The sequence below is a fragment of the Podarcis gaigeae genome (assembly GCF_964106915.1).
Source record: "Podarcis gaigeae genome assembly, chromosome: 3".
Classification (NCBI taxonomy): domain Eukaryota; kingdom Metazoa; phylum Chordata; class Lepidosauria; order Squamata; family Lacertidae; genus Podarcis; species Podarcis gaigeae.
The window spans coordinates 92,745,138-92,771,297 of record NC_139680.1 but is presented as its reverse complement, the minus strand read 5'-3'; positions in this window follow the sequence as shown (position 1 = coordinate 92,771,297).

Genomic DNA, 26,160 nt, shown 5'->3' with positions numbered 1-26,160 from the left:
ATGAATAAAATATTAGGCTGCCCCACCCTGCATAACCAATCACAAGATGTGGTGCACACACACCATTTGAATGGCAATGCCTATCAACTGGGGGGGGGGGGCAGGCCCCTCCAATATTTGCACTTTTACCTATCAGATGCATTTCCTTTGCAGACAATTTTCCCTAGTGTGATGCAGTTTTGGATACTAACATCCACAGTTCTGAGAGCTTTTTCTCCTGAGATGTGTATTTTCAACATGTTTCTGCTTGGGGAACCGGATCACAAAAGCTGAAGGAAGTGTGAGTTTAAAAGGACAGCTGCTTTTCAGTCCTCACATTCAAAAGCGAACTGAATGGATTTCTGGTTTTTTTTTAAAAAAAAAATTATTAAAGGTTTTCTTAATACAATAGAAAAAGCAAACAAAATAACATATATTTTTTTCAATATCCACATTTTCTTCACTTCTTTGGACTTCCTCACATCTCTCGTTCCTGCGTTCTAAGTTTTTCGAACTTTACCCAGCAATTTATCACCTTGTTTCAATTCTTATGTTATAATTTCCAATATTGTGTCCCTAATTTTAGATAATTTTACCCAAACCTTAAAAGCTTAATTTTAGCATAATATTTATTCAAAATTTGTCTTTTCTTATATTTTCATTTATCTTCATATTCCTTTTAACTATCTTAATGGTGCCATATTATTAATAATCTTACATCTTTCTTAACACTCATACAATTTACAATATTTTTGTAAATAGTCCTTAAATTTCTTCCAGTCCTCCTCCACAGCCTCTTCTCCCAGGTCTCGGATTCTGCCAGTCATTTCTGCAAGCTCCATATAGCCTATCAGTTGCATCTGCCATTATTCCAGTGTGGGCAAATCTTGGGTTTTCCAGTGCTTGGCGAGGAGTATCCTTGCTGCTGTTGTTGCATACATAAAAAATGTCCGATCCTTCTTTAACACCCTCTGGCCGACGATGCCTAAAAGAAAGGCCTCTGGTTTCTTAGGGAAGGTATACTTAAATACCTTTTTCAACTCATTATATATCATTTCCCAGAAAGCCTTAACTCTAGGGCAGGTCCACCAGAGGTGAAAGAACGTTCCTTCAGTTTCTTTACATTTCCAACATTTATTATCAGACAAATGGTATATTTTTGCAAGCTTGACTGGGGTCATGTACCACCTATATATCATTTTCATAATATTTTCTTTCAAGGCATTACATGCCGTGAATTTCAACCCGGTGGTCCATAACCTTTCCCAGTCAGCAAACATAATATTGTACCCAATGTCCTGTGCCCATTTTATCATAGCCGATTTAACCGTTTCATCTTGTGTATTCCATTTTAGCAGCAAATTATACATTCTTGAAAGTACCTTAGTCTTAGGTTCTAACAATTCCGTTTCCAACTTTGATTTTTCCACCTGGAATCCTATCTTTTTATCCATCTTGAAAACCTCTTTGATCTGAGCGTAATGTAACCAATCTCGCAATTTATCTTTTAGTTTCTCCAAACTCTGCAACCTCCAATTATCTCCCGAACTGAATGGATTTCTGAACTGAATGGAGAAACTTTTCTCTGGTTCGGATTGCAGTCCATTCTGGAGGAGAGCTTGAAGGGTTGTGTGGTGCTGTCCTCAAATGTCCAGCTTTTGCATTCGGAACCAGAGAATTATGGGACATACATAGAACACAGAATGCTGCCTTATACTGAGTCGGACCATTGGTCTTTCTACCATACTGATTAGTAATAGTCCTTCAGGGTTTCAGCCAGGGGACATTGCCAGGCCTACCTGAAGTTGCTGGGGATTGAACCTGGGACCTTCTGCATGTAAAGCACATGCATTACCTCTGAGCTATGGCTCTTCCTCAAAGGAACTTTGGTGAATTCACTACTTCAGTGAATATACGCCAGTGTGGTGTAGTGGTTAAGAGCGGTAGTCTCGTAATCTGGGGAACCGGGTTCGCATCTCCGCTCCTCCACATGCAGCTGCTGGGTGACCTTGGGCCAGTCACACATTTGAAGTCTCTCAGCCCCACTCACCTCACAGAGTGTTTGTTATGGGGGAGGAAGGGAAAGGAGAATGTTAGCCGCTTTGAGACTCCTTTGGGTATTGATAAAGCGGGATATCAAATCCAAACTCTTCTTCTTCTTCTTCTTCTTCTTCTTCCTGATCTGAGCAACTGCACCATTCCTGGCTACAGGCTGCCTTTGCCTCCCCCTTCCCCTTCAACTTGCATGAAGCCAGATGTGTGTGGGGGGGAAATGTATAATAAGCTCAAAAAGAGACAATGGAAACGCATCTGCTTGGCCCATCCTTTCATTTCTGAGTGCTATTCTTCACAAAAAAATATTTATGAAGGGAAGCAAAGGGAAAACCTTTCTAGATCTCAACGGTCTCTGCACAAGAGATCCTCATCAGACAAAATGGTGAGATTTCTTGATCCCATTTTTGCCTTAGGGCAATTATCCCAGACTTTGCTTCCTCTGATAGAAACATTAAATCAAACTACTAAAGGACAAATTCCATTACTTTATCACTTTAAAAAAAAAAATCATTCAAGGTCTGGCAATAAAAACGAAGCACGATGCCAAAACATCCTCAATGAGAGAAGAATATTCTGTGACACCTGTGCAATAAATGAATTGAAACCATACATCATATTGTGAGTGCCTGTGAAAGACTTGTCAATATATGATATATATAGCCCCATTCCCATGAATCCAGATGCATCCCGATAGACACACAGCCTGCAGAAAACAACGCTGAAGTTAAAATTTTCGGAAACTGGCCTGTTGTAAAGATGTTACATGCAGCCAACTGACTTGACATGACTTATGGAAATCTTATTTCCAGGAAGCAACAGATGCCTCAGCTCCATCGGATCATTATATGATCAGACCAAAAGGATGACATAAATTGCAGCATTATTATCCTTCCAAAATGGCATCTTGGGGTGGCGGGAGAGGAAACTAACATTATTTCTACATCATTGAGGCTTCTGGAATTATTGCTCCATTCGATAAACTGAAGAACTAAAAGGATGTCTCCCAATATTGACATATCTATTTGGCAGGCAGGCATTGTGATGATGTAGGAATCCATGGTTGTCAAGTATTTGGAAACCTGACCCAATTATTTATCTGTATTTTACTCCATTGCACAAAAGGAGCCAGTATTTATGCATCCAGTCACTTCAAACTGTACAATATTAATACCTGCAATAAAGAACAAATTCTGGCAAAGATCACCAGTGTGGAAGCAATGATTCTTCAACATCAACTTCGTTGGACTGGTCATGTTGTTTGGATGCCTGATTATTGTCTGCCAAATCAACTACTCTATTCCGAACTTAAAAATGGAAAGTGTAATTCTGGTGGTCAACAATTAGGTTTAAAGACTCTCTCAAGGCAAATTTTAAAAATGTAGTATAAACACCAACAACTGGGAAACACTGGCCTGCAAGTGCTCCAATCTGAGAACAGCCTTTACCAAAGGTGTCATGGACTTTGAAGATGCTTGAACTCAGGATGAAAGGGAGAAATGCTAAGAGGAAGGCACGTTTGGCAAACCCTCATCATCAACAACTCCCACCTGGAAACCTGTGTCCCCACTGTGGAAGGACGTGTGGACCCAGAAATGGCCTCCACAGTCACAGTCCACTTGCAGTTGCCCTGAGCCTGGTCTTGGCTGGGGTATAAATAAAAATTTATTATTATTATTTATTATTATGGACTCACTGTTAAGACCATGTGATCGCTAAAGAAGAAGAAGACTGTGAGAACAGGATGCTGGACTAGATGGGCAGCTGGCCTGACCCAGCAGAATCGCCTTATTTTCTTATCTATTATCTTCCCCTTCACTATATGGAAATGTAATTCTGGCCACAAGTAAGTGGGTCAAAACAGACATGGATGCACATTCTGCTGTGTGCATGTTTCCCCTTCACAATTTCACATCACTTGGGAATTGGCCTTGAGTGTAATAGCTCTGAAGGTAAAATAATAAAGAACTATATCTGAGCAGATTCTGGTAGATATTCAACATTGGTCCCAAGTAATGGCTGGGATACAGGATGTTGGAGAGATACTCCACACTGCAGGTTTTCACTACTGTGCATGGTATGTATGAGGACTGTGCACGAAGTATTAATCTGAGCTGAAGCTTTCTGCTTCAGAGATATTTGGAGCACTTAAAATTTATCCTGGGCTGAAACAAAGCCCTGAAGCTTCAGAACCAGTGCAGAACCTCAGAAGACTTTTTTTTTTAATGGCCAGCTTGATACATTTTGAAACCTTTCCCAAGTTGTCCATCACCGGAAAATGTCAAACAGAGAGGAAAGGGCATTTCTGGTCTGCTCTTCATCCAAGGATCCCAGGGTGACACACCATAGACATTAAACTGGGCTCTTTTGGGGGGAAGGGTGGGTTATAAATTTAATAAATAAATTAAAATCACAATGAATAATAAGGATGTTTCGCAATGTAAAAGGCTTATTGTGAAGCAACAAAGACCAGTTCCTTCCACTCAGGATAATCTCCGGGTGCTGTTTATTTTTGCTGGTATGGTTGAGAAAGGAATTTTGCCCTAGAAGCAATTGGCTTACTGGGCAAAATAAAGATTGATGGTTGAGGAGTCAAAGCAGCAGCCAGATAACTTGCACAGTTTGTGCTCAAGGGCTGTCTCTGTCCAAATATCCTCCCCTTTTTTATGGTCTAGTTCTGTTTTTCTGTGTCAGAGTTGGTGCACCATAATTCACATCCTCTTATGGACTAATGTTTCACCATGCGAAAGAGAATTTGTACATAGAGCAGAAGCATTTAACGTGACTGAAGCTGTCATAGTCTGGAAGCCTTTTTGTGTCCAATATCCCCCAGATTTTGTGACTGTATATTTAGCCTATTTTAAGGCGGTTTGATGCATTTACATTCCTTAACCTTTCCTTTATTAGATAATCACATGCTCTTTGCTTCATCCAGATGTGTTCCACAAGGAGACTTTTATTCACCTGGATACCTTCCAGGGAACCAGTTAACAATTGTTCATCATAAACTATTACATATTCAGAATGGCGCGGAGAAGAAATATTTAGGGGTCCCCTTCCTGCTTAGACATGGATAGCCTTCTTTGGGGTAAAGTCTATATCAAAGCACAGCTCAGCAACTGAACAGATAAGGGTCTTAGCTACATCACTGAATGGGATCTTTGAACCACAAGTGATTTCACAGTCATCAATTCCACCTTCTAATATGAATGTCACTCCCCATCCTATTCTCTAACATCTACTTCAGGTAACAACCACACACATACAGTTCCTTCCTTCCAACTAAGATATACTCTTGTAGGACAGTGGTATGTTGTTGGAGTCTAGCAACCATAATCCCTGACCATTGTCTATGCTGGCAGAGGTTGATAGGTGCTGGAGTTCAACAATATCTTCAGGGCACCATGTTGCTCACCCCTGCTGCAGGAGCTATATTTCTACAATATAATTGGTTTTCATTAAATGGCTCGCTGAACTTCACTTTCCTTTTAAAGGTATCTGGATCTGCATTCCACAGAATGGAAGTTAGAAGTAAAGCATAAAACTTCAAATCTATACCTGCAAGGTAACTGCAGTCTATTTGACAGTCAAGACATGTCCATTGGCTTCCTAGAAAAGAAAAGAGAAAAGAAGAGAAAAGATCCAGGATATATCCATTCCTGAATTTTGAAAATGGCTCCCTCTGCCTCTCTAATGCATTGTGGGGATTGTAGGACAAGCCTGCCAAAGATCACATGAAACCAATGGAGGTCTCTCTCCAGGGCATATAGCACCTTTAGGAAATGGTGGGAAAACGATTATTGATGAAACTGAAGCATGGAGGAAAAAGGTGAACCTGGTCATCACATTCTGTGGTCTTGCTGCTGCTTTCATCCATGACTGCAATAGATTGCATAACAGGAACCAGCCATTGCCCAACGTTCCACTAGAGTACTGTTGTGTTGGATTTCTTAATGGTGCAACCTCTGCCATCCACCAGCTCAAGCGCTGTTACTCAGGCAGGTTTGGGACATTGGATATGGTCTCTCTGCTGTGTCAGAAATTCATCCTGTGATTTTCTCAAACATTCCCCATCAATTAATGTGAAAAGAAATCACTATCAAAAATAACCAAATAGATGCCAGTGACATTCTTAGAAGTCCAGGGCTTCTGTTGCACTTGTCCATCTGAAGGGCTGACACATGGAAGACTGAGTAAGTCTGTTTTTGGCTACTTCAGAAGGTAGGACCTGAACCAATGGATTCAGGGAGATTCCAACTAAATATTAGGAATAATTTTCTGATCGTTAGAGCTGTTTGACAGTGGAATGGACTCCCTTGGAAGGTAGTGGACTCTCCTTCATTGGAAGTTTTTAAACAGAAGTTGGATGGCCATTTTCAGGCCATGATTCCTACATTGCAGGAGGTTGGACCAAAAGACCTGTGGGACACCTTCCAACTCTAAAATCCTACGATTCTACCTTGCTTTTGAGGTGACTGAGGTGTGTCTTTTCTTTCATTCTGTTACCTTTCCCATTCAAGGCAATGAATTATACAGCACAAGTGTGTTTACACAGAAGCAAATGTTTCTGTGTGTGCAGGATTGCAGTCTTAAAGTGCTTAAATATGGCTAGTGTGTATGGTTAGAGGGTAAGCTGGAAGTATAATACTTTGATGTGTATTTAAGATGTAAATTGCTGTTCACTTCCTTTTCTAAGCAAATCTACAAACTCAAGACATTCCTTGGTGCGAAACAGATCAGTCCTTGTCTATGTATTCTTGAAATCAGGAGATCTGGCAACCTGAAGTTTATTTCCAGAATGTTCATGGTATAAAATAACTCTGCTAAGAAACGGTTGCTTTCTTGTTATAGGCGAGGATCCATTTAAGCAGACAATATTGCTTACTGGAGTGCTGTCTGGAGAACATAGCTTGTTAGACAGCAATGCTTTATGGCCTTCTAATGAACTCCAACTTATAGTCCAACTCCCTTAAATTGTCTCTTTTAAAGATTAATTTGCCTCTTTCTCCCATCTAGGAAGGCTGTTGTTGATAGGGAGTATCCAGTGCTGAATGAGTAAAAAGTTCTAATGCATGTTCTTTGGGGAGAAGAGATAACCCTTCTGTAAACATGATGGGTTGCAATTTTCACAAAGCATGACATTCTCTGCTGTATATGTGGTTTTGAAGGTATGTACAGATTACTCTTTCCAGACATATTTGTTAGCTGCTATTTCCGCCTCCCCCTCAAGATATAAAGGCAATGGTCAACTAGGAATTGTTATAGACCAGGTATGGGTGGATCTTGTGTAATCTACTTTGGGATCTTTTACTACAACCCTCAACCACAGCCAGGTACAAAATAATGGTGGGAGAGGGGTGGAGTTAGATCCAAAATGGTGGCCCCAGGGGCAGAGATAATTACCCACTGTGCCCCATGCAGTGGCGTAGCGTGGGTTGTCAGCACCCGGGGCAAGGCAAGTAATTTGTGCCCCCTAACCCGTGGATTTGCGCCCCCTAACCCGTGGATTTGCGCCCCCTAACCCTAACCCCCAGATGTTGCACCCGGTGCAGCCGGCCCCCCCTGCACCCCCCACGCTACGCCACTGGCCCCATGAACAATGTATGGGGATGACAAGTACAAATCTACAACCCAGTTTCTACAGATCGCCAGAGAGTCAAACAGCTTAATTTGAAAGCAGAAGAGCCTCTTGTTAAACAATTAGGAGTCAGAAGCTCTTGCCGGTCTAGTACAAATCATCCAATCATCTACCAGTAAATCCTGATTTATCCTTTACATATAATTAAGAATACTGGTAACATATTGATACACAATAAAGTGGCATAAAACCCACCCTTCAATGTCCCAAGCTACTTTAGCTTGTGTGAGGCGAATATTGTTTCTTAGCTGATGATTTTCTACCAAGGATCGAGGGTGAAGTAGGAGATAAAGATGCTGGAATATTTATATCAAGGAGACCCCACTTATCCTGAAGACTCACTGGGTGATTTGGGGCCGGCTGCCACAGAACTATAGTCCCCAGAGCGTTTTAACAACCACTCTCTTTTAACAGGGAACTCTGTAAACTGTAGCCCTGTGAGGGAATAGGAGTCTCCTAACAACTCTCATCAACCTCAAAAAACTACAGTTCCCAGAATTCTTTGGGGGAGGGGAGCCACGATAGTTTAAAGTAGTATCATAGTGTTTTAAATGTGTGATGTGTGTGTGCACATCTGTGTACATAAAAGCATGCAGTACCTCATTAAGTTGAAAATATGAAGTTTGGGAGTTCTTCACATCTTCTTCCAGTTCACCTCTGGCAAGAAGGATAACACTCAAAGGGAGGAGCGAGGAGCAATCCTTCCCAGACTGATAATTACATAAAATATTGTCGTATTTTCTGTCTAATAAGTACAAGAAGTTCCATAACTCCCCTGATTAAGCATATTACCCAGCTTCACAAAGTCAGTGTGATTTATGCTGAAAGTGATTTGGACATACTTTCCTCCGGCTATAGAGATTTCATAATTCCTGGTGCACGTCTGGAAAATCTCCCGACATCCTGAGTCTAAACCAAATTAATGTCTTCCAGAATGACCCAGGGAATTAATGAGGTTTTCCCTCTCAGTTCTGCCCATGCAGGTCAAGTAAATCATTTGCTGGCCCTTAGTCCATTCCTTCCCTCTGCTGTCTTCCTGACTCCGCGTACAACGATAACAAAGTCGCAGATGCCTTTGAAATACAGCATCACTGACACTCTCCGTCCATCTGTTGGGACATATTTTAGGCTCTGCTTCTCCGTCTGCTGTAAACTCTGCATTTAATGGAGTCAGTAATTGCTGATAAATGGGGTATCAATGAAGTCACTGTACTGTAGGTTTCTCCATGCTTTTCTGCTGATGTGTGCTCTTTAAATCTCCCTGCCGTTAGTTCAAGTGCATTCTCCTCTTCCTAGCATTTTTTTTTTGGCTTCAAGATATGGAATTTTTAATACAGGGCAAAACTAGATACTGAAGGAGCATCATTGCCAATAAACAAGTTATCTACAATTCCCCATCCTACTCTTTCCTGAGTAAAGAAAATGTGAAGCATCTTGAAGGCATGTTCACTCATTTCCTGTACTATTCATATGGACACATTTTTTTTTCATCCCATCATAAATATTTTATCACCACCAAAAGAATTTTTTTTTCTGGGGCCGTTTCAGATGAGCAATAAAAAAGCTATCCAAAAACACACTCTGCTTCCCATTTGGTAGATGAATAAAAACAAACCCACAATTCAAAGGCAACATTTGTTTGTAATTTATAGATAATGCAAATTCTTTGTGGGAAGTGTTGGGATGGAACTCAGCTTGTGCTAGAAGCTGATGTGTTTTCATGGGAAACAGTATCTAGAAAAAAGGAGCCTCCAACTTTCCTAGACTGTCTCTTCTGACCTAATCTGTGCTGACCTGCCCTCAGGTGCTCACTGATACTCTTAAGGTCGGGCTGACTTCCTACTTCCTTCTTTTTCATCCCCATCTGGAGAGAGAGGAGACATCTCTATTTCTTTCCTGCTGGGACAGAAGAGCAAGCATGGCTCAATACTTCTTTGCCTGAGTTAGACAGAATTAGGATCTTTCCTATCAAGCATGTATTTCCTGCAATAAACATAACTTTCTCATTTCTCCTCTCATTTAAACTGGAACCAGTGAAGGTGGTGAATGTCCTGTGTGAGTGTCTGGAGGCAGTTGGAGGATGGATGACAGTTAATAAACTGAGGTTAAATCCTGACAAGACAGAAGTACTGTTTCTGGGGGACAGGGTGTGGGTGGGTGTGGGTGACTCCTGGTCCTGAATGGGATAAATGTGCCCCTAAAGGACCAGGTGGGCAATCTTGGGGTCATTTGGGATTCACAGCTGTCCATGGAAGCTGTCCAGCATCCAGCCTAGAGACAGAGGTCCAGCTCCGAGGACTTTCTGGTGGTTCCCCCACTGCGAGAAGTGAAGTTACATGGAACCAGGCAGAGGGCATTCTCAGTAGTGGTGCCTGTCCTGACCAGATGTCAAGCAGATAAATAACTATATGACTTTTAGAAGACATCTGAAGGCAGCCCTGCACAAAGAAGATTTTAATGTTTCACGTTTTATAGTGTTTTAAATACTTTGTTGGGAGCCACCCAGAGTGGTTGGGGCAACCCTGTCAGATGGGTGGCATATAAATAATAAAATTATAACAATAACTATAATTTCTACTAATACTACTATTAATCTTATAGTCTCGGTGTGATTATATCATGGTTAAAATATGCTTCTCCAACAGGGATTCAACTTATGCTGAGCATTTTAACTCTAAATGCCAGCACTCCATCTTACCTGAATACATACATACATACATACATACATACATACATATTGGTCCATGGATTTGTTCTAGTAAAGTGTTCCTAGGATTATTATGAAATCATCAACATTCACATATATTCCATGGCAATTCAAAAATAGCCACAAGGTAAGGCTGGTCCGCACATGCATGGTTGTCTCTTGATTTCTCACCAGTTTCTCAACACTTGTTTAGATGCTCTAAAACTCTCAATGCACAATGCACTGAGAGGCAGCCGTATGGGGAAAGTAATTTCTGACCCAGTGTGACCAAGCTGACAAGCAGTGATTCATGTGAGCGGGACACCCCATTTTTTACCTGCTGTGCGAGGAAGTGGCATGTGTCAATGTGGTCAGGCCGGGTCAGACATTATTTCCTCCACACAGCTGCATCCATGGGGACACGCCATGTGGTTAGAATGCCTGAACCAAGCCTTGATAATTGGCAGCTAAGTGTGTGAGCTGACGCCACGGAAATGTATGGTGTGTGAGGTGATAAAGCCTGACACAAAAGTGATGTTGGATCTGTGATGTCTCATCTGAAGCTGCATTCAGAGTAGATCATTGATCCAGTTGTAGTCTAGTATTGTCAACTCCTGCATGTTTCCCTCCAGATATTGTTGAGTTCCAACGCCCATCAGCCCCAGAAAGCATGATCAATGGTTGGGGATGATGGGAGTTGGAGTACAACCACACCTGGAAGCCACTCTGATTGGCAGTGGCTCTCCAAATTCTTAGATGCTGGTGTTTGTAACCCTTCTTTTTGCTGCATTCTTTTGGCTGGAGGTAATGTAATAAATGATGATGGTGATGATGATGATTACTAGATATTTATTCAGTGGATTCTAAATGCAAAGCAGGAGTTTGGCTACTGAAGTTCTGGGTTCTCTCTTCGCATTCGCACATAAAACTCCTTATATCATGTTGCAGCAATCCGGTGATGCACATATATGTGTGAACCGAGCAGTGTTACATTCTACCCTGTGGAATGCCCTCCCTTCAGATGTCAAGGAAATAAGCAGCTAACCTATCTTTAAAAGACATCTGAAGGCAGCCCTGTTCAGGGAAGTTTTTAATATTTAAAGCTGTACTGTTTTTAACACTTGACTGGGAGCCGCCCAGAGTGGCTGGGGAAACTCAGCCAGATGGGCGGGGTATAAATAATAAATTATTATAATATTATTATTGTAGTTCTGATAAGCAACAACCCCCCAGTGCATATATTATTTTTCTCTTCCACATTTTTTTGGAGCGGCTTTGATTTTGCCCTGAATCACCCCACAAATGGCTGTAAAAAAAAAAAAAAAACAGATCAAAGAATTTTCAGCACAGCACTACACCAGATGTTGTTGTGGACCAAAATCCCCATCATTCCTTTCCATCGGCTGTAATGGAAGACAGGGGCTGATGGGGACTGGAGTCCAACAACATCTGGAGGGCCACAGCTTCCCCTCTCTTCTGGCACAGAGTTTTGAAAGCCAGACCAATTCAATGCTACACAATGCTCATTTAAGTTCCGACTCCCTGTACTTTAATGCTCATTTCCCTGTGCTTGATTCATGTTTACTCTTCCCCCATTGACAACCCAAGGCACCATTTCTCTTCCTGACGCCATCTTGGCACGCTCTCGGCCAGCATGGGAAAGCAACTGAAGCTGTACATATGGAGACTTCATCCTCAGTTGCCTAATGGATTCAAAAGACATCCTGAATATTCATCATTTCTCTTTTTATGAGTGCCTGGGCAATTGGACTCCAATGTTAAAGACCGCTGTAAATTAAGGAATGGCACAGGGTGAAGACCAATTTATCTGTGCTTCAAGTCTCCCCTCCTTGGCTGCTCCCCCCTTCTTCCAATACTGAAGTGCCTATAATCTTTGTGAATACACGGCATTGTTTCAGCTCCACTGAGGCAGAATTGTTTGGGCATCCCCAAAGACTGTGATATGTCTGCACCGAGACTGCTCGTTTTAAACAAATGTGCACTTACTGTACACTCTCCGGAACTCCCTTCCTGAAGAAGTTAGCACTGACCTTCTCTAAACTAATGCTAAACACATGCTAGAGATCTTTGACTCCTTGATAGGGAATTATGATTATTAGCTTCACATTAGGAAACACTGCATTTTACCTCCCCTTTCAGTTTTATACTGGCCACTGTTTTAGCATGTTGTGGATTCCACAAGTACTTCCTCAGTCTAATGGTAATGGCATATTTGTACAAGAAACCCACAGCCATTCAGTTCCTCTAAGGATTCAATTTGTCTAAATTTCCCTAAATTCGCCATCTAACCAATTCATTAGCAGGGCAGCTGAAAATAAAGGGGGGAACTGTTCCAAGTAATGTTGAAATATGAAAATAATGCACCATATTATTTACAATATGAAAATAATACACCAAAGTATAAATTGAAATCACCTATCACCACCATCATAAACACACCAAGAAAGTATACTGGGGGGTGGGGCGGGTAATCTTATTTTCTATAAATAAATATGAACTCCTAGCAGCTGACAAAGTAAAATAAAACCCAACACAATAGTTTAAATTTCAATAAAAATAGTTCAAGTTAAAAGAAAATAGTCCGGATTACTAAATTCAGTTTTGTTCAGTAAAATCAGGAGCGGGATAAAGCAATTCTGCAGATAAAGTGGAGATGGAACTTCAACTCACACCAAAAGGATTTAGCCGCTCACGGGATCTCTCTTGGGAGAGAGCTTCACAGTGCAGTCAAAAAGGCCGTCACACACCCCAAACAGCAGTGGTGTAGCGTGGGGGGTGCCAGGGGTGCCGGCCGCACCGGGCGCAACATGGGCGGGGGGCGCACTCGCACTAGCACCTCTCTGCCCCTACTAAAATCCACGGGTTAGGGAGCCCGTGCTCGCTCGGCTTGGCGAGGAGGTCGCGGAAGGGGGAGAGCGAAGCTTTCTGCCGCGGGCAAAAAAAGGAGAGGAAGCCGGGCGGGCGGGCTGGCTGGCTGGCGGGGGTCTGGCTGCGCCTGCTGCTGCCGTTGCCGCTGCTGCCGGGCTTTGACAGCTTGGCGAAGTGGAGGGAGAGGAGCTGTATGGTAATTGCGGCTCTCTCTCCACTGGCCGCGCCGAGCAGGGAGTCTGGCGAGGGGGCGGGAAGAGACTTTCCCCCCTTTTTTCTACCTCGCCTGGTCAGAAAGGAGAGCGGAGTCTCCTCAGGGCGCCCTCAGGCAGGGCAGGGCAAGGCAAGCAGAGCGAGGAGGAGAGAGAGGGGAAGGGGGGGGGAAGCAGCCAGGAAACGCCGCGGTGTGGAGGGGGAATCAATTAAGGAGAGAAAGCGAAAAGCCTTGGAGAAAGGGAAAAAAGGAAAGAAAAGAGGCAGCTCCGGGAGAGCGCGGGGGAAAGAGAAGCCTCACTGCTGCTGCTTGGGAGAGTAAATTACTGTACTTGCCTTGCCCCGGGTTAGGGGGCGCAAATTACTTGCCTTGCCCCGGGTGCTGATAACCCACGCTACGCCGCTGCCAAACAGTCATGCTTCTGAAGGTGGTGGGACTTGCAGGGCTTCTGATGTAAAATGCAGTGGGTGGGCAGAATCCGAAGGGAGGAGGCAGTCCTTTGAACATCCTGGTCCTGAACAGCTTAGGGCTTTACAAGTAAGAACCAGCACATTCAATTACATCCAGAAAGGAACAAAGATGACCCCAGCAAAGATGACCCCAAACTGGAGTGATATGATCATCACACCAGAAGGCTTATTAATTAATTAAACATTTTATAAGCCACTCGCTCATATAAAATATATTAAGGTGGTGTATAATAATAATAATAATAATAATAATAATAATAATAATATTTATAGCCCGCCCATCTGGCTGGGTTTCCCCAGCCACTCTGGGCAGCTCCCAACATAATATTAAACAGAATAAAACTTCAACCATTAAAAACTTTGCTAAACAGAGCTGCCTTCATATGTCTTCTAAAAGTCAGGTAGTTGTTTATTTCCTTGACATATGGTGGGAGGGTGTTCCACAGGTTGGGTGCCACTACCGAGAAGGCCCTCTGCCTGGTTTCCTGTAACCTCACTTCTCACAGTGAGGGAACCGCCAACAGGTCCTTGGAGCTGGACCTCAGAGGTGAACGATGGGGTTGGAGACGCTCCTTCAGGTATACTGGGCCAAGGCTGTTTAGGGCTTTAAAGGTCAGCACCAACATTTTGAATTGTGCTCGGAAATGTACTGGGAGCCATAAGTACAATGAGACATAAGGTGCCATAAGAGAGCCAATGTGGTACAGTGGTTAGAGTGTCCGATTAGGATCTAGGAGATCAGGGTTCAAATCTCCACTAGGCTGCAAAGCTCACTGAGTGATCTTGGGCCAGTCACTGCCTCTCAGCACAACCTACCTCACAAGGTTGTTGTGGGGATTAGATGAGGAGGGAGAGAACCATGTACGCCACCTTAAGCTCCCTGGGGGAAAAGGTGGGAAATAAATGCATTCTTCTGCAGTTACAAACTCAGTCACATGCTTCCAGACAGTAGCTTATTCAGATTACAAATGCATCAAGGGCTGCAGACAGGATTGGATTTGGGTTTGATGAGGCCCTAAGCAACTGAAGGTAACGGGGCCCTTTATATGTCCAGCTGTCCGTTGTCAACACAATTTGTTGTGGGTTTTTTGTTGAATATATGCTATAATTTATGGCTCTAATAGGTATCTAAAGCCATGTGCCACTGTTGCTGTATGTAGGTTTTATTTTATTTGTTTTTTATCTTATATTCTGGAAATGTACATTGAGGTTTTTTCCCTTTAAATTTTTTGGGGCCCCCAAGAGAGTGGGGCCCTAAGCTATAGCTTGTTTAGCTTATACGTAAATCCGGCACTGACTGCAGGGTTTTCAGATGCTGTGGTAAAGGACACCAGATAAATATCTTAGGCAGGGCTAACCAATGAGGTGCCCCGCAGATGTTGCTGGACTCCAAATCCCATCCCTGCTGACTGCCAGCCACACTGGCTGGGGCCAATGGGAGCTGGAGTCCATCAACATCTGGATAGCATCTTGTTGGCGACCCCTGATCTAATGTCTCTGGTGTGCCATGCGCAGACTGTTCCTCTTGGGTGAATCCTGTTCTTAATAAGTAAAACCCACGTTTCACAACACATAAAAATTATATATATATTGATTGATTTACAATCAATATGTATATATTGATTGTAAAAAGGAACAAACCTCAAAGCAGTTTACAAAAGGCATAAAACAAAGAAATCATCTGTAATTATGATTAAAGATAACTATTTAGAACATTCAAAAAGCAATTAAAACAAACAATAAACTGAAAAACCAGATTAAAACGCGTTGCACCATTTTACATGCAGTATCTGGATAGGCTGAGTACAGCATCTGCTCTGCCTTACGCAGATAAAAGGAACTCCTGTGTTCATAGAAGGCAAACTCTGGCTCCAACCCACTATTACCACTATCATCACCAATCTTCATCTTCATAACCTTTTTGTTGTTGTTCTGTGATAGCCTAAAGATGATGTAAAAATGCTCACTGCGGCCATCAAGGTAGGCAGAAATCTTGTTCCGTTCTTAGAATTTGTTACATGGCTGCTAACTGTTCTTGGGGGGAAAAGAATGAAATTCTTTCACATCAATAATTTGGCACCCAGAAGGGAAATATTAAAAGCTTTTTATGTGAGAATCTTTCATCTCTTGGGGAAAGAAAAAAGCCACCCTCCTTGGGTTTGAATCAAACATGGAAAACTTCTATAAATGTCTTCTGCACATTTTACATGAATACCATGGAAATTAAGATTGCTGTAGATATTCAGTGCCATTTTAAATATATTACTTCCTTACAAGAAACGGCTTAGACTTATTTCTGAATGTCCTGGTTAATATTTCTAGCAAGACACATGTTTCATTGCTAAATCTTTGGTAATTTAGGTAATATTTATGATGAGGATGCTTGTTCCAAGAGCTTGGATTGAAGTATGTAGACAAAAGCAACAGGGTTCTTAAAGGAACTTTAATTGGCTATCAAAAAACATCCACAATTTATTTAATGTCTCCTTTCCAGGAGAATATATTGTTGGTTCAGCTGCTACTTCTTAAATCTCACCATATTTTATATGCTTTGGCCATTGTATATTGCCACAAAGTATTCTGTGTAGGGTGATTTAAAGCGTAGTCTGATTAAGTACACAGAAATGGGCTTGTTGGCTGCAGGGGGAATGAAGGAGACATCACCACCGAAGTGTAAATTACACAGCTGTACAGTGCCTATCCAACTGAGGTACTTGATTTTTTTATTTAAAAAAAATTATTAATGATAAATTATGCACAATCCTTATACCACAAGGCCACAATCCAGAATAAAACACGCCTACACAAAAACCCGTTGAAGTGAACGAGAGCTGCGCAAGAACTTCCTGCTGGATCATGGCCTAAATTAATACTTTTCGACTTTCTGCTTTCTCTGCATTTTACCTTCTTTTGGGATACTTTTATTGAGAAGAGTGGCTGGAATTTCACAACAGAATGGGGAACGGGTTGTAAAATAAAAAATTGTTAGGAAGGAAAAACCCAGAGTTCCTCCATAATAAACTGAAGCAGTGGTAGCCAATGTAGTGTCTTTCAGATGTTGTTGGATTTCAGCTAACTCCTATCAGGCCCAGCCAGCGTGGCCAGTGGTCAGGAATGATGGGAGTTATAGTCCAACAAAATCTGAAAGGCAACAAACCGGCTGCTTCTGACAGAGTTTAAATCTTGGTCTACTTGATAGAGAGCTAAATTATTCTGTATTCAAGTATCCTGGGTCAAAACAACAATGGTAGTTATGTGGGCCAAAAGATCTCCTATATATAGTGGATGGACCTCCATACCTTTCATCAGGTTAAACCTGAAAGTAGAGATGTACTTAGGTTCCCTATCAAGGTAGCCTGCCACCATCACAATACATTGCCCAAAGTACTACTCCATCAGCCATGTGGCACATTCATTACTCTGAAATAGCCTGTCTGCTATTAATCTAAAAGCCTATAGGGGTTTGAACTGAGGATATACTTTATAGAGGCAAACTTAATGCATCCTACATTATGTTGAGGGCTTGTGCAAAACATTTTGCTGCCCGAGAAGAGTTGCAAATGGCACTCATAGCTTAAGTCAAGGGGTGGGATTCTACTAACGCCTCACATTAATTCAAGGAATATTGCTAGCACAATACTTTCCCTAGTTTCATCTCCCTGTGCACCCCTGTGCACTCCCCCAATCTGCTCTGGAACATTGGGCAACACCTAGAACAGATTTAGGGAGCCACACGGGGTAAGGACAGGCCGGGAATCCTTCCCCTCTAGCAGTAATACTTGAGACTGATGGCCTTGACTGAAGGCCAGCCAAGTTATTTTGAAACCTGAGTCAGAAAACCCTCTTTATATTTTCCTCATTGCTTGCTTGTATTTTATTTTTATTTTCCAAGAGTATTTATAAACTACCAGCTAACAACAAAATTCAGTAAAAGCATTAAGACGCCATAAAATTATAAAAACGGAAAACCTCAGAAAGGTATAAAATAATGAAATCTGAAACAAATGACCAAATGCATACTTTAAAAATGCTTGATGAAACAGAATTAATAAATTAAAAAATTTTCTTGACTCCTGAGGCAACTGCCTCATAATAACGTAAGAACAGCCTACTGCATCAGGTCAATGGCCCATCTAGATCAGCATCCTGTGGCCAACCAGGTGCCTGTGTCTGAGTTTGTCTAACAGTAGGGCTGGTCCTATGTTAACAGCAGACCCTCCAAGTGTCCCTACTTTCCAGGGATGTCCCTGATTTAGAGAAGGCATCCCGGTTTCTGGTTTGATCCCGGAATGTTCCACTTTTCCTTAGGATGTCCCTATTTTCATTGGAGAAATGTTGGAGGGTATGGAGTTATCCGACCCGCAAGCTGTCTGAAGGCAAACCTGTATAGGGAAGTTTTAAAAAATGTTTAATGTTTTATTGTGTTTTTATATATTTGATCAGCCATGCAAAGCCATGAGAAATGCCATGTCTAGTTTGAACCTAACATGCAATGGTACTTAATCTTTCACTGCAGTTGACAATGGATATGCAGAAACATTTGGCATCTGGCATACAACGGTATTTAGTATGGAGTGGTATGTGATATTTGAGATGATTTGGTCCAATAATTAAAAAAAAATAGCAATATATTCATTTATATATTCTTTAAATAATATGTTCTTTAAATATTATGAGCAATTAAAATATTATGAGCAATGAGCAAGCTTTTGCATTCCGCAAACTTTTTTTCAGGCTAGAAGGTAAGGGGGAAAAAGTAGAACGGAAGAGAGAAAAAAGCTGGACATCAGGCAACCAGCCTTAAGAAATCTGGGAAACAGCCATGAGAATTCTTGGTTTCAATCTAGCGGATCCTATAAAGGTATTAATTACACTATATCTTTTTTTTCTAATGGACCAACATGGCTCCTAGAATTTTTTTTGTATGCATTTCTTAGCATCCATGACAGGATGCTATTTGGTATCTGGCAGTGTTTGGTAGCTGAAAACAAGGCAGTTTATCTATGCACAGAACCGAGTTCAAGATCATTCTTTTAAAAAAAACACCTTAAAAAAAACCCTGAAGATAATTTTAACTCAAGGTTTATTTAATGGATCAGACAAATTGTGTTTTCTTTGCTAATAAGAAGCTCCTCAGCTAAGCGGAGGGGAGTGTTTTATAACTGGAATTTGTGGAGCGGCGATGCTCTCTCTCTCTCTCTCTCTCTCTCTATTAATTTTCCCTTGTCTACAGTGACTATCATTACATTCCTGAGGTCCCTTTTAAAATAAACTACACCGTGATGTAATGCATGTTCTTTATAAAGGAAGAGAGTGAGAAGCAGCATCCAGGCCCTGACTTGGAACATCTTGATGACTATAATTGCCGTCATGTTATGAAAACCTTTTTAAAAAGGCGCCAGAGTTCCAAATAAAACATAAAGCGGCTTTGATATAATAAATATTGCTATCATTGTTTAAAAATGTTGTGACCCGTCTGCTTGTTTCTGAGAAAGAGGTTTTCCAGCATGGCTGCTGCTGCCGCTCTGTGTGTGTGTGTGTTTAAAAAAATCTATTATTACAGATAAGGATAAAGGAAAATCCTCAAGACAGGCTTGGTTTAAATTACTGCAGCACAAAGCCAATGCTCTTTCTCCTGAGAGCGAGCATCTAAATTAATATAGGCCTGATCTTCCGCAGAGCCTTGGAAACTCCACTTTGCAGACACTTTCACCCCTTTATTAAGGAAAACATCCATAATTCAGTTTGCAGGACAGTTGGAACAAGGGCCAAGCCGCTCGTGACAAACTGTCGAGAATGGTTTGTCCTCTCTGACTTCTTGTTTTGTTTTACAAAATGCAGCCTTTGGGACTGCAAACTAAAATAGAATGAGAGTAATGGGGGGAAGTGGCAGGGAGAGGGTTCCTTAACCCTTTCCCCTCATGCAGTTATTCATCTAAATAATCACTGCACCTACTTTTTGCCCCACAAGGGTAAAGATAGATGAGCTCCCCCCTCACCACTACCACCATTTCTGGGGCAAAAAGCTACCTGAGGATGATTTTCTGGTAGGAAAGCAGCAAGAAGGGGAGCATTTGTCGACAGTCTCTACGGCAGCAGTTTGTAAAACAAACTAGCAATGCCAGGGCAAACTAACCAGAGCTGAACATTGTTTGGAGTTTGGCCCTTGCATCTGGGTGAAGGACATTTTGGGAAGTCTGCATACTGTTTTTGTTTCTTCTCCATTGCTGGTGTTTCTTTGTCACCAAGAAGAGCATGCTTCTTATTGACTTCAATAGACTCAGAATTGCTTAACTCACAATTAAGGGGCATGCTATATGTACCAAACTCCCACAGGGAGAAGGTAGATTGGGATATACTGATCGATCTCCAGAGAGATTTTCAGGGCTCCTCCCAGTGGCCTGTTCATGAAGCACCATCTTGATTTGTTTGCACAAAGGATATCTAAAGGTAGGGATGGATGAATTGGTCAGTTTCAGTTTCTCTCTGTTTCTCATTCTTCCAATCTGAAATTCCGTTCTCTATATTTCCACATCAGTCTGATTCTTTCTTTCTTTCTTTCTTTCTTTCTTTCTTTCTTTCTTTCTTTCTTTCTTTCTTTCTTTCTGAAAAGGAAGTTCCAATGAAAATTCACCAATGCCTGCATCAGACAAGGAGGCAATTGTTAGTGTTGTTCCCTTCCTCCTGTTGCCTCTTTGCTTTGGATGGTTTTCCAACCCTCTGGACCAGACTTGAGAGGTGCAGGACCAGGACCAAAAATTGCATCCCTCGCTACCCCACTCATACTACCAATGGAGATTAAGTCTCCGATCCTCCACCCTCTTCCCTGGGGGTATGCCCCACTGAACTCAGTAGGATTCCCTTGACAGTGGAGATGTCTATGCTTGTGCTGTTAAGCTCATGGCTGTGCTGCAACATACACTCATTTCGTGGTACAGATATGTCCTTGGTAGGCGGTGGCCTCCAGATCATCTTAAATGAAATCTCACATAGTCAGTTCAGCTGTTCCTCATAAATCACCATTTTAGTTTAAAATTGAACTTCAGCCTTCTTCTGGGGTTTCTTCTGCTCTCCCACGGCTACATTCCTGGAACTGCTGCAGTGCAAAAAGATCTAAATGAGTCTACACTGAGGAGGGAGGGGGGATCTTCCCATTGGATCTGGGGAATGGAAAGATTCTAAAAAGAACTCAGTGTAAGGAGGGTAAAGGGAACATTCTGAGGCTACAGTTAAGAGTACAGGGAAGCCTCCTGGCTCCCACCTCCGCAGTAGTCTGCAGTGAAGTGGAAATATTTTACAGAGAATTTTTCAGAAAGGGGAAAAGGGGGAAAGGAAAGGAGAACAAATTACACAGAATATAAACCAGGGGTAGCCAAGATGGCGCCTTCCAGATGTTGTGTGGACCACAATTCCCATCATCCTGAAACATTGGCCATTCTTGCCAGAACTGTGGGAAAGGAGAGGAAACTGTGGGAGTCCAGTGACATCTACAGGGCACCAGCTTGGCTATCCCTGGGCAAATTTGCCAAATTTTGGCCATGATTTTTATAGTCTGAAATTTGACAGGTGCAAAAAAACAACCAAAGCACGTCTCCCAGGAAACACCTGCAATGCATTTGCTTTTACAGATCCTTTGGGGAGATGGAGAGAGAATGCTCTTCCCCACCAATTAATTGGATGGTGAGAGCGTGTTGGGGACTGTGTGTGCATTTCTCTTGATGCTTCATTACAGGGGGAAAGGTGACTATTGCACCTTCAGGTGCCCTTTTGAAAGAGGTCATCACAGTGACCCCAGGCAGAGTGGGAGCAGCAGCAGCAGCAACAGCAGCAGAGGCGGATCGGCCTCTTCCAATGCAGGTGACATGTGTGCTGCACCTGTGCATTCTGAAGGTCAAGTGGAGAGATTGTATCTCTTGCTCAGGGCTGGAGAAAGATGAGTCAAGGGAAGTGAAAGTGGTTCCCCAGATGATATTCAAGACAAAGACCACTCTTCTTTGACTTCTGAAAATAAAATTTAAAATCTGGGGAGACTTTCTTCCTCTGTAGCATGCAGAGGTGGATGGGACTCAGATGTCTGCGGCGTTCAGTTGCAACCTTCACTATGTGCTCGTGCAGGGAAATAAGGGATTACAAAGGAAACCTCTTGTATCTTGTCACGGCTCTCTGTGTGATTACAGTTGCATCCATGTTTTCACATGAAATTAGTTGATGCACACTTTTGTATACCCACCTTGAATCTTTGGAGGATGTGCAGTTAGGAGGTATTTTAAATTAATAAATGTTATATGATATATACAACATTAAATAATTTTGTAGGGTTGTGGGTGGCACTGAGGGTTAAACCACATAGCCTAGGGCTTGCTGATCAGAAGGTTGGCAGTTTGAATCCCCGCGACGGGGTGAGCTCCTGTTGCTCGGTCCCTGCTCCTGCCAATCTAGCAGTTCGAAAGCACAAAGTGCAAGTAGATAAATAGGTACCGCTCAGGCGGGTAGGTAAATGGTGTTTCTGTGCACTGCTCTGGTTCGCCAGAAGAGGCTTAGTCATGCCAATAAAGCAAGATGAGCATGGCAACCCCAGAGTCGGCCATGACTGGACCTAATGGTCAGGGGTCCCTTTACCTAACAAATTTTGTAAGAGTAAGAAACCTGTAAGTCCTGCAAGACCTGCTGCCTGCTGGGCGGGCCCGCTTCCACCTGGTCTGGGTGGGTGGAGCTATAGCTCTTTCCAGCTACCAAGATGGCTTCCGCTGCTCAAGATATGTAGAAACCAACAGAGCTGGGTATTGTTTAGCGGTTGTTGCTGGGGTCAGCATCTTGTTTTAAAGATTTATTATTTTTTGGTGTTGATCTAGATTATGTTCTTGTGATTTTATTGTCAGATCTTATTATGATTTATTTGTGGATTCTTTAGTTTTATCATATATTTGTTAATATGAGCTGTTTTCAGTAGTTCATTGCTTATACGACTTTTTAAATTCTGATGTCATGCAACAGTTAGCGAACGTTAGACTGTCTCCCCATTTTCTGGGCTCAATAACTCAAAACATTTACTGGTAATGCCTCTGTCTTTTCAGGATTCCATTTCAATTTACTGGTCCATATCACTGCCTCCAAGCACTGGTCTAACACCTCAACTGCCTTCGCTGATTCAGGTGGATCAGAGAGAGAGAGAGAGTTGAGTGTCATTTTGGTTGCACCCCACTCCAAATCTCCTGAGCACAGCTCCTAGCAGCTTCAAATAGATGCTAAATGGCATGGCAAACAAGACTGAATCCTATGGGATGACACAGAATACCTCCCATGGTGCCAAACAAGCCGTTGCCCAACAACATTCTGGACATTCATTTACATACAAATTTTCATGTGAATTTTTTTATTGCAGATGATAATATGGAAATGCAACAGAAAAAACTATGACTGAACACATGCAAAATAGACACATAACAGAAGAAGATCGATCAGTGTTTTTCTAGTTCTTGCTGCTGAAGAACACAGCCCAGGTAGGGGAAAAAAAAAAAGATTTCCAGAGTTGAAGAATTACCAAGCCCACCCGTACTTAATTTCCCTGTCCAAGAAAATCAGATTTTTGGGGATATAGGTTGAAAAACAAAAACATCCTATAAGGAGACTGTTTAATAAGTTGGGGCAGCCAAAATATGTGAACTCATCTACGATCCTCTCAAAGTCTTGTTGGGCTTGGCAAGGAGGTTTCCAAACCACATGGAAATGGTCAGACGGTTGAAAAGGGCCAACATTTTAAGTGCCAACTAAGGTGGGGTGAGGGGGCTTAAAAGTTATCGTAGCGTGTTTTCTGGTGAGGTAGATTTCCTTGTGACTTACCCTTACCAAATGGCCTTGGGACTTCCCTCTTTTCTTAAGCTGAATCTATTAACTACACATATAAACAGGCACACTTCAATTCAGTCAGGCTTGTAAAGATGAAAATGTGTTTCAGGAAATGAAGACTATATATGATTGTAAGTGGATCTGCTCACCCCCACTCCCAGCCTACATCCCACACTGTTTTACTATTGACTATCAAAAGCAAATCTGAAAACAGAGTTATTATGACATTTCATCCATAAGCTTCATACTGCCATGTGATTTTTCTACCCCTCTTAGCCGTATCCAGAAATCACGGCTTGGAAGAAAAAATCCATTCCACTGCCTTTGTGGAGTCTTTAAAATTAGTGTTGGATGTAAACAAGAGATTCCAGCAGACGATTGGGCCGAGTCCATTTCCAAAAAAGATTGTTGTGGTAGTGGGGCCTAAGGCAGGGAAGGGAAAGAATTGGAAATCAAGCAAAAATCTAGCACATATGTTTGAATCAATGAAATTAAAGTTTGATAAAATTAAAAGCTAAGTCCCAACTACTCACATGAGCATCAAATAACCACCCCACTGATGCAGTTTCAAGCAACTTTTATACCCTTTGTTTGTGTGAAGGTGGACTAAGGATTGAATGTCCAAATCTGGAGGTACTCTATATTTTATAACCAGATGTTGGTGGGGAACATAGAGGAACTGGAACAGTGGTGAATTCTCAAATTGCAGGTGCCCTTCACAACAAACCCAATAGCTGCCCTCCAGAGTCATGCCTCTTGTAAGGCTATACAAAAATGGGCCCTTGACCAGTGCAGACAATATGGTTTCAACACCAAGCCAGATTTTCCCCCCTGATCCCCCTATTTTCCCTAATTTACAGCCTGACAAAGAGTTCTGGTGCCCTCAAAAAATTTCTCATTATTTTGTGACATTTTTAGGTGGTGGGTAATAAAGGGGTCTTGGAATTTGTGAAGATAAAATTGGTGGTTTAACACTCAGCCACCTATGCTAATGTAACCTACCTTTCCCTCTGCTTAGTTTATTTGGTGGGTGTCTTACCGAGAAAAGCTTCTTTATTTGGTACACGAAAGATTGGCAAATAGCACACCAGGAAATTACATCATTCTTCCCTGCTGTGAAATAAGCAGTTCGTCCCTGCTCGGCTACATCACCGTAGAGAGGAAATATATCTTGATCTTAGTCTGCTTGTAAGGAGGGAAAGCAGAGGAAATTTGTTTCAGTTTTAATGCAAACCTACCTAATCTGCATTTTTTGAAACAGTATGTGTACCAGAATGCAGCCATCCTTCAAAATACACCTCCAAATTCTGTGATGCAGTTCTCCAGCCAAATAACGTGTACAAAAATGAACATAAGAGGGAGAGGTGTGCATAAAAATTAGTGAAAAATGATATATAGAAATGCATTTATATTTGGAGAAATCGCTTGCAAAAAAATGTGCATACCAGTCAGAATTATGTACAACAATATGTACTGTAGAGGAATTTGCATTAAAATCCTGGCAAATTTTCATGATGATTTTTTTTATATAGAAATTGTAAACTGATGCAGAAATGTGGAGAACTGAATTAAAGACTAGGAAACTGAATCTGACAGATTTGCCCATTCCTACTTGTAAGTTTCCCAAGGAGAACCAGACTGGCGGCTGCTGGGGGGAGAGAAAGAGACTGCAGGGCTGGAGAAGCCCATGGCCTGACCCTGCAAGGAATTCTTGCCGTCTCAGCAGAATTTGCCTTGCTGGTGCAAGTCACTCTGTGTGCCATAACAACAATGCATATCTTTAGTGCTGGGTGCCAGTTAGGCACTCCTATTTCCCAAGCAGATTGATGAGGGTTTGAAGGGAATACACACACACAAATGTTATCAGCTCATACCAGAGGAGACTATGTTCTTATTTATTAGTCAAATTCCTTAGCAAGTGTCAGAGTTAATATCACTAAAATGATATATATCCAGCATGAAACAAACCTTCCACCAAATAAAGTAACACATCAGCCTGATGTGCTTAGGAGATATAAAGTCCCATAATATACTGTGTAAATGCCATTGAGTATTTATGCATCGAGAGTGTTTGAATCTGACTCAGACTTAATGAAGGCAGTGGGATGTAGCCTGATCCTCCTATTACGCAGCTTGAGTCAGATCCAGGAATAGCAAGGTTGTCCAATATAGTTAAAGAAGCAGTCTAGGGATCTGGGTTCACTTTCCTCCTCTCGCCTAGAATTTTGGCAAGAGGCTCTTATCCCATCAGCAAGCATTACCACCTACTGATAGTTATGATATCAGACCACCTCCAGAAAAGGCGAGACTTCCTCTGAAACTGGGTGCCACACTGAGGCTGCAGTTCTGCCCCATTATGTGGAAGTAAGCCCCATTGAACTAAGCA